Source organism: Oxyura jamaicensis, chromosome 26, assembly GCF_011077185.1.
Source record: "Oxyura jamaicensis isolate SHBP4307 breed ruddy duck chromosome 26, BPBGC_Ojam_1.0, whole genome shotgun sequence".
Lineage (NCBI taxonomy): Eukaryota > Metazoa > Chordata > Aves > Anseriformes > Anatidae > Oxyura > Oxyura jamaicensis.
In genome coordinates, this window is record NC_048918.1 from 6,700,908 (window position 1) to 6,709,372 (window position 8,465).

The following is an 8,465-nucleotide window of genomic DNA, read 5'->3' on the forward strand; positions in this document are numbered from 1 at the left end:
TCCCTTCCCTTCCCTTCCCTTCCCTTCCCTTCCCTTCCCTTCCCTTTTGGATACACATCTACCAAATGTTCATCCCAATTATCAACAAGATAAGAAAATTACTGTATTGTCTTTGTGTTTCACACTCGGGAGAAGAAATAAAAAGTCATTCCTTCTTAGTTACTTTTACTTTTTTGTTTTGTTACTGCATTATTCTCTGCCAAGTTATATCCATTCATGCTAGAGAAGAATTCAGTCCAGTGTTTTTTTTTTTTTTTTTTCCCAAATAACTTGGATCAGTATGAGGTGAATGAGGTCTTCCTTTGTCATTGTCAACTGCCCAACAGCTATCTATATAACTGCCAAATTTCAAATAGTTGGTCAAACAGTTTCTAACTGCTAGGAGCCCCCCAAACACTCTACCACATGCTTTGACAAATCGTGCTCCCTCACTGGATTCTGAAATAACAACTTACAGAATAGATACAGTATGACTTCATTTTTTAATTCAAGGTCTTTAATTTTCAATTTGGTTATATAATGTGATGTCTCACCAGACTTCATTTTTTGTGTGGTTTGCAGTGAACATGAAGATATAGATAATTCCAGAACCTGTGATTTGTACAATTTCCTATAATTTTCCTGTTTGATAGTGCCTCAAGGTACAAGCATATTCCATCAAAAAAAGAACAATCATACTGACAGGAGCCTAGACAGAGCAAAAAGCAGCTGTGCTTCTGTTACAAATAGACTTTATACAAACAAAAAATCTCAGCTTTGATTATATGTATCAGTCATAGGATGGCTTGGTTTAGGAGGGACCTTAAAGATCATCTTGTTTCACCCCCCCTACCATGGGCAAGGATACCACCCTCTAGATCAGGTTGCTCAGGACCTCATCCAACTTGGTCTTGAACACCTCCAGGGATTAGGCATCCACAACCTCTCTGGTCAACCTGCTCCAGTGCCTCACTACCCTCTGAGTGAGGAATTTCTTCCTAACCTCTAATTTAAATCTACCCTCTTTCAGTTAAAAACATTCCCCCTTGTCCTGTCTCAGTCCTCCTGACTGAGAAAAAAGTTGCTCTCCATCTTTTTTATATGCCCCCTTTAAGTATAGAAAAAGACCCAATAAGGTCTCCCAAGAGCCTTCTCTTCTTTAGGCTGAACAGCCCCAGCTCTCTCAGCCTTTGTTCATAGGAGAGGTGCTCCAGCCCTCTGATCAACTTTATGGCCCTCTTCTGGACCCGTTCTAACAGATCCACATCCTTCTCGTGCTGTGGGGGCCCCAAGCCCCCTCACAAGGGCAGAGTATAAGGGAACAAACACCTCCCTCGACCTGCTGGTTGCTCCTCTGTTGATGCAGCCCAGGATGCAGTTGGGCTGTAAGCACACACTGATGGCTCATGTTGAGCTTTTCATCCACCAGAACTCCCAGGTCTTTCTCTGCAGGGTTGCTTTCAATAAGTTCTTCTCCCAGTCTGTACTCATGAACAGTGATGCTGTTTTTCTTTGTGCAAGGAATTAGATGAGAAGAGCAACTCCTTACTTCCACATGCTTAGGATGCAACAAAGTATGTCCCTTGTGCTTTGGGCTCTTTCATCAAGACTTTGAAACTGGACCCGTGGGATGCTTTTCAAAAAGGAGCTAGTACAAAGTAGGCAGGTTCTTACCCTGCTTATTATTTCCTCAAAGGACAATACTTTAAAGCAATCATTGCCATGAATATAGATCTTGAATTTTCTATTGTATTTTCATGCTACTCTTTAAGGCATTTAGTAAATTAAGAAACTTACCAATTAGTACAAAGCAGTACTTTGACTGTCATTGAAACACTGAGAGAGAAAATATCACTTTACAAACTTTTCAGCATTAGATTATTTAATATTTTATTTAATGAATGTCACAAATAGGAAAAGCTTTTCCCTCCCAGTGCCTGCTTGAGCGAAGGGAACGGGTCATTTTAACAACAAGCAAGTGGAATTTTAAAAATAAATTAATAAGTAAATTTCTTTAGTGTCTAGGAATCATCAGTCTGCAATTTGTAACATGGAGGTGAAGTGGGAGAGAAAAAGAAGCAGGGAGTGCTTCTTAAGGGGTAGAGTGAAATGCACCACATAATTGGTATGCATTATACTGTATCTTTCATCTGACTTTGATTATAAAAGAAAAAAAAAGTCATCTAAGCATATGGAATGTACAAAAGCTATGAATTCTACTATGCTGATTCGTTTTGTCTCTAATGCAAGACTATTGCATCTAGAGTTCATGTTAAATCAAGCAATGGTATGATAATCTAAGACTGCTGCCTTTATTGGAAAAGAACTGGAAAGGAATAAATATTAGAGGATTGGAATTAAGTTCCATTTTTAGACTAGACTTGAACAGTAAAATGGAAATATAATTTGATAAGCATATTTATCACCATTTTTATTGTATTCAGGTCAAGGGACACAAAAGGCAACAAGCACAGGAAAACAGAGACAAGAGACTTCATAAAATCATAAAATTACTTCATATCTTGTGTTATATCTCAGTGCAGGATTAGTTTATGCCTGTGTCATTTCTGCATTAAAAATCAAAGCAACAACAAAACAGACAAACAAATGAACACTAAAATCCAACAACCCAGTACAGTGTTTGATGATGAAAATAGAAGAATTATTTAAAAGTATCAGAATGCTTAGATGTTCTTTTTGACAAGAGAATGAAGGAAAAGACACTTCTAGCCACAGAGGATTTTTGGAAATATCTAATTAGCCAAAGTTGTTTTAATTGAATAGTTTGCACTGATGCTCTCTAAACAAAACAAATAAGAAACAACTTACTCTTCTCCTTTGATCATCCAATCTTGTCTCCTCTCATCTTCAGTGCCAGGGAAGGTTATCTAGCAGATCATCTTGAGTGCCATCATGTGGCACATACAGGACAACCAAGTGATCAGGACCAGTCAGCATGGGTTTATGAAAGGCAGGTCCTGCTTGACAAACTTGATCACTTTCTATGACAAGGTGATGCACTTAGTGGATGAGGGAAGGGCTGTGGATGTTGCCTACCTAGACTTTAGTAAAACTTTTGACTCTGTTTCCCACAGCATTCTTCTGGAGAAATGGACTGCTCATAGCTTGGATGAGTGTATGCTTCACTGCATAGAAAACTGGCTGGGTGGTGAGTTGTGGTGAATGGAGTTTAATCCAGTTGGAGGTTGGTCACTAGTGGTGTCCCCCAGGGCTCAGTACTGGGGACAGTTCTCTTTATATCAGTAATCTGGATGAGGATATCCAGTGTAGTAAGACGCAAGTGTTGATCTGTTCAAAGGTAGGAGGGCTCTGCAGAGAGATCTGGATAGGTTGGATAGATGGGCTGAGGCCAACTGTATAAAGTTCAACAAGGCCAAGTACCAGGCCCTGTGCTTGGAGCACAACAGCCCCATGCAATGCTACAGGCTGAGGGAAGAGTGGCTGGAAAGCTGCCTGGTGGAAAGGGACCTGGGGATATTGGTCGATAGCTCACTGAATATGAGCCAGCAGGGTGCTCAGGTGGCCAAGAAAGCCACCAGGATGAAAAGCCAGATGTCTTTTCTAAATGATACTGTGATTCTGTGATTCTTCTATAATCTGACACCTCTTTCTCACATTTCTTTTACACCTCCTATAAGAAGCACTTGAAATGAGCTGAAAGAATCTACTTTTTAATACAAAACTGACTTCTGACTAGTCAATGCTGCATACTTAAGCCATGGATAGAGAATTGCATGATGAGGTGACTGAATGCACTGTATTTATTTCCTTCCTCTTTACTCTAATCCTGTAAGGAACTGTCTTTGCTGTCCGAGTCTCATATATTTGAGGCATACCTATGTCACATTCCTTCACAAGAAAAAGTAAATCATAATGTAGCCTGAGTCAGTAGGAAACTGCCTCTGTGAAAAAAAAACTTAATTCAAATTAGTGTGCTTAAGAAAAAAAAACATTTTTTTTCTTCTATGGTTTTGTCAGTAGTAAGAAACAGAAATATTTACTCATGAATTTGCCTTGAATGTCTTAATGTTTTCTCATGATGCCTCTTCCTTTTCCAATGATATTTCACTTTGTAAACAAAGAATGTGTTCCTAAAACTCAAACAAGGTTATTGTATACAGTTGATAAGTGATGAAACAGTGTATGACAGCAGAAATGCAGCATCTGCATCTGCATCTGCATCTCAAAAGAAAAGGTCAGTTGCTGTGCATACAACTGAACATAAGTATTACACAGTTCAAGTAACATGCAATTTGACTGAATAACAGATTATGAAAGAGAGAAAAAAAAATCAGTTTAACAGATCTAGGGATGTTTAGAACATCAAATACTAAAACAACAGATCTCTAGCAATAGGGATAAAAAAAAATCTGAACAGAATTAGGATTTAGAAAAACTGGGATGGCTACAATGACATCTATCAAAAAAAGCTGGCTTTGGTCTATAGAAGCTTTAGCAGCTTTAGCAGTGTTGTGGTTTAACCTGGCTGGCAGCTAAGCACCACAGCAGCCGTTCACTCACCCGCCCCCCTCCCTCTCTGAGATGAACTGCTAGCTGAGTACCAATCGGCTAGGAGAACTACTATCTAGTTGAGTACCAATCTCTCAAATGACATGAGCTTTGCTCGAGTGCTTTTGTATCATGGACACTTGAGTGCAGTCAGTGGTATCTGGGTGCATCACAACTGTGTATTTATTTTTAAACTACTGATAGAATAGGTACTTTAGATTGGCAAAGGAAATACATCTGTGAATAGACTGTGTGCAGAAAAGTTACTAGAGATAATATTTCAGAAAAGTGCTCTTGCACTGCTATTCAACAAGAGTTATATGCCTGCAAAATGTCATATTATCTTCCTGATTCCTCTTCTCCTTTTCTCATGAAAGAAGCACTCTCCCTATTAGCCTCAATGAAGGCTTTGTTTTTGTCTTCAACATTCATCACAAACTTTCTGTTGATCAGCATGAAAAATACTAACAAAGAAGATTTTTCTTCTCAGACTGCAATAAGACTGAGAATGTTGCTTACTGGCAGATAGAGCTGAGAGTCTATTGAAAGAATTCGGATAAATTGACTAGCTTTTTCCTCTGCAGAGCCTGTTGTGTGTGTTGCACCAATAATGCTTTTAAAAAAGGTTATTCTAATACTATGTGCAAGAGTTGAGGACTTGTCTCTTGGAAGCTTAGGTCTTTTGTATGGCATACTTTTTCTTTTCACCCCACAGGAGAAACATGGAGGCAAGTTTGGTGTCTGTCTAAGGCCACACTGCATCAGCGATAGTGCTCAATAATATTGTTGTAGTTTATGAACAGTCCAAGAAGAGGAGAGGACCAGTTTAACACTGTTATACTTGGTATTACAATCTGTCACACCAATATTCAATTTGGGATTACATGTTTAGAGATCAAGGGGACCTAATTTGGCAGTATAGCTAACTGCCAAACTCCCTGCCCCTGGTAATTCATAGAAACTTGGCAGAGAAACACACACAGTTATCATATAGGGACTCCCTGGAAATGTTTCTCAAAAGCAGTTTCTAATAATAAGATAAATAACATGGGTGACTATTACCAGAGTCTATATTCATGTTCAATATTCTATATTCATGAGGTTTAATTATCTGCAAATATAGGTCACACAGGTAATAAAGACAGACAATGATAAGAGGCTTTCATTTTAAACTCTGACACACTTGTTTCAGTCTCAAAAACAACTATGCTTTTTGATGGTAGACAGTTGGTCATGAAAATATTGCCTGAAATGAACTTCCAAACATGGTAAAACATTGTCAGTTTAGGAAAAAAATAAGGGCTATCTAGGCAAGGGTTCTATGTCCATCTGATGCATCTATTATAACATGTAGAAACTATTAATTGCAGAATATAATGATCCATTTTCCATGTGCATGCAGAGGTGGAGAGAGGATCAGTGCGACCGAAAACATTGGAGGAAGCAGATATGCCTTCAGTAAAGTGTTTGAACATCAAGAACAGTAAACAATGAGAACATGGAAATAGGTAGAAAATCAGTATTCTGAAAATCTTAGAAGCAGATGACTAGAAGCATATATTCAATGCAGTTGATCAGATGGCTGAAAAATGGGAGAAACATCTCAGAAGAGGAACAGGGAAGACAGGAGCTTTTTGCCTGTGGATACTTCTCCTATTTCTATGTTCTTTCTAGACTTAATGCGGAATGAATAAGCTCTTCCAAACACTACCTCTGCAGATGGCACTAGCTGTTTGGCAAAAAAAGGCTGTAAACATTCACAGGGAATGTAACCATTTAGGCTCAACTTCCAATGGCAGTTGTTGAAATCAAATTAAAGAAATGCTAATTTATTATTATTATTATTTTGTTTGTGTGTGTGTGTATGTTTTCCCTGATAACTTCCATCTCAACTAGAGTTCAGGACTCTCGAAAAGAAAAGTTGGTTTACACCCATCATTGCAGATGCTTTTGGGTAATTGAGCAGGAAAGGCTAGGCATGTATTTTGTCAGAGATCCAGGAAATATTTTCTAAATTGTATCACAGAAGAATGAAAACCTTCCTTGAGCTGTACAGTCTAAGGGAAAGGAGGTTATATAGGGCATAATTTTTCTGTTCTCTAATGGAAACTATTGTCTGACTTTGCTACAGCCATAGTTTTCTAACCATTAGAAGTAATTTGCCCAAATTAATGCTCTCTGTTCAATTCATTTAATGTGACGATTTCATAACACTGCTGTCTTTATCAGTAGTCAAAATAACCCCTGGTAAACCCCAGGAGGCAAAAATGCTTGTCGCGTTTAGCTGTTGAGGGTGGATGCTGCTGCTTCATGAAGAATAAAGTAATTGTTTTAAGGAAAAGAAACATCATAAAATTACTGGGTCTATCAGAATTCTTTGTCTTTTATCAGATGTATTATTCCGTCATAGCTTGGCTTTTATTTTTATGTTTATCACAATGCCTTTTTTGTGTCTCTGATAATACGGGAGTGCTGTCAGACTTCCCTAAGAAGATACTACAAAGGTTTTTTTTTTTTTTTTTTTTTTTTTTTTTTTTTTTTAGTGTGGGGGGGGGTTAGATTCAGGAAATATTGCTGATTGCAAAGATGCACATAAATTTATGGGTATCTTCTACTGCAACTTCATGTTGAAAATGCCAACTTCTATAAGATCATAAAAACTTTTTTTTTTCAATTACTTTGCATGTTGTTCCCTGTATAGCCAGTACAGTTGTTCTCATTAGCTTTCTTTGTTTTGCAGGTATAGTTGTTTGAACTAGCTATTGCTAAGGTAGTTCATGTAGTTAGGAAAGTTTTAACACTTTCATATCTTTTCTCTCTTAGGTATGGTAACATATGCTCCCAATTCAGCCTTGGAACCCATTTAGACCACAAACAGCTATCATTCTCTAAGTCAAGCAACCATCTTGCCTTTGAATAATTAGTCTGATAACTCTGAATGCTAAAAGAAATCTTTGATTTGAATTAGTGTTATTTCACATGTAATTCAGCATTATTTTGACTTCTTTTTCCTGAGGCTGGTCACATAAAGGTATTTTCAATGCCTTAGTTCAGTACAGGAAAATGTCTTCAAAATTTTAAACATGTTAATAGTGCATAAGATTTCTCTGAAATATTATTTCCCATCCAGAAGCTACCATTTTGCACTGTCACCCTGGAAAAAAATAATAAAAAAAAATAAATTCTAAAACAGCTGTAACAACATTTAGAGTTTTTTAGAGGTTTTTAACTGGCTTTACTAGTTATTGCTTACAGTTGATGCGGTTTAACCTTCAGTGCTTGCTGTCTATTTCCAGAAGTTTATAACTTACAGGATAACACTAGGATATCACTATGATTGAGGGCTAATATGGTTTATCAGTCATAGTATTGGATTTAGGATTTAGGATTTACATTCAATGGTTTAGCATTTTGTGGTTTGCTGAAGTAAATTATAAGTTCCTGAAAGATTTGGCACTTGAACTCCAAACCTTAAGTAGGATTTGTAATATTCCATCTAGGGTTCATCTCTCTGTGGTCTGATTCAAGAAGTGTTTTAGGTAGCTTCCTTATATGCACTGAAACTTCTGAGGAAATTGCTAAGCTATGAAAGCTAGCTGTGAGGAAATATATACTGTACAGCCACGTGAGATAGCAAAAGTGCAGATGTGAGCCTGAAATGGGATTAGGTAGTACCTGCAAAATGACAACATAATTTCTAATGTTAAAGAGAAACAACAAGAATCTCAATGCTGAAAAGAATGTTAGAATTTACCATCGCCTCATTGTCTGTTCAGGGTCAAGGCTAAAGTCACTTTTGACACACAGCTTCCACTTAGCATACTTATATACTCTTAACTGAATTAGTTGAGACATCCATCTAGCACTTGGCCTGCACAGCGTCAGTGCCAATACCCATTAAAGAAAGAAAAGAAAAGAAAAGAAAAGAAAAGAAAAGAAAAGAAAAGAAAAGAAAA

The 8,465-nt window shown here is 37.5% G+C and overlaps 2 long non-coding RNA genes across 7 annotated transcripts in view; both read left to right on the forward strand.

Moving 5' to 3' along the window:
• LOC118178631 overlaps window positions 1-8,465 on the forward strand; it is a 137,939-nt gene that overhangs the window by 124,233 nt on the left and 5,241 nt on the right. The window lies entirely within an intron of this gene.
• Window positions 7,066-7,645, forward strand: LOC118178632. Its single transcript, XR_004756243.1, has 2 exons — window positions 7,066-7,254; window positions 7,297-7,645. It is a non-coding gene; the product is annotated as an uncharacterized LOC118178632 (long non-coding RNA).